Source organism: Gracilinanus agilis, chromosome 1 (assembly GCF_016433145.1).
Source record: "Gracilinanus agilis isolate LMUSP501 chromosome 1, AgileGrace, whole genome shotgun sequence".
Taxonomy (NCBI): Eukaryota; Metazoa; Chordata; class Mammalia; order Didelphimorphia; family Didelphidae; genus Gracilinanus; species Gracilinanus agilis.
In genome coordinates this window covers 322,202,516-322,203,994 of record NC_058130.1, presented here as the reverse complement: position 1 = coordinate 322,203,994, position 1,479 = coordinate 322,202,516, and positions in this window count along the sequence as shown.

The following is a 1,479-nucleotide window of genomic DNA, read 5'->3' as shown; positions in this document are numbered from 1 at the left end:
TGCCAGTTTCTCCTTTATGAATTTGGGTGCTATGCCACTTGGTGCATACATATTGAGCAGTGTTATTTCCTCATTGTTTATACTGCCTTTAATCAGGATGTAATGACCTTCCCTATCTTTTTTAATCATATCTATTTTTACTTTGGCTTTGTCAGAAATCACAATAGCCACTCCTGCTTTCTTTTTGTCATTTGACACCCAAAAGATTTTGTTCAAGCCCTGAACCTTAAACTTGTGTATGCCCACCCACCTCATATGTGTTTCTTGTAGACAACATATGGTGGGATTTTGGTTTCTAATCCACTCTGCTATTGCTTCTGTTTTATGTGAGAGTTCATCCCATTCACATTCAGCGTTATAATTATCAGCTGTGCATTCGCTGACATTTTTGTTTTCTCCCCTATTCCTACCCCTTCTTAAACTATTTCCTTTTAAACCAGTGGTTTGCTATTAAGCCAGTATCCCTTATCCCCTCCCTTGATTGATTTCCCTTTCTACCCCCTCCCTTGTTATTCCCCTCTTTTTGTTTTTGAAGGCTTAATAAATTCCCTCCCCGTTCTTCTCCCCTCCCTTTTTTGACCTCCTCCCTCCCCTGATCCCCTTGGTTTATCCCTTCTGACTTTCTCAGTAGGGTTAGTTAGAGTTTTATATCCCAATGGATAGTATAGCTACTCTTGCCTCTCCGAGTTGATTTCACTGAGAATAAGGTTTAAAAATTACCTCTTGATGCTCTCTTCCTCTCCTTCTTATAATAGTATTTGTCCCCTCCCCATCCCATGCCCTCTTTTTGTGTATTAGAATATCCTATTTTTCTTATTCTCTCAAGTTTCTCCTGGTGTCCCCCTTCATTTACCCTCCTCTTTCCCACCCCCCATGTCATCTTAGACCATTCAGCACTCCACCCTCTCCCCATAAATCATTCTTCCAACCACTATAATAGTGAATACTTAATAGTGAATAGAGTTAACTACAGAGAATTATACATAGCATTTCTCCACATAGGAATACAGATAATTAGATCTTACTGAGGCCCTTAAAAAGGCAAATTTCAAAAAATTATGAGTTTTCTTTCTTTCCCCTCTGTTTCTTATTTACCTTTTCGTGTTTCTCTCAATTTTTGTGGTTGGATATCAAACTTTCCATTCAGCCCTGGTCTTTTCTGTGCAAATACTTGGAAATCTTCAATTTTGTTGAATGCCCATACTTTCCCCTGGAAGTATATACTTAATTTTGATGGGTAGTTGAATGGTGGTTGCAGGCCCAGCTCTCTTGTCTTTCTGAATATCATATTCCAAGCTTTGCAGTCTTTTAGCGTGGAGGTTGCCAGATCCTGTGTGATCCTGATTGGTGCTCCTTGATATTTGAATTGTTTCTTTCTGGCTTCTTGTAAGATTTTTTTTCTTTTACTTGGAAGCTCTTGAATTTGGCTATTATATTCCTGGGTATTGTCTTATCTGGATCGAATGTCAAGGGTGTTCT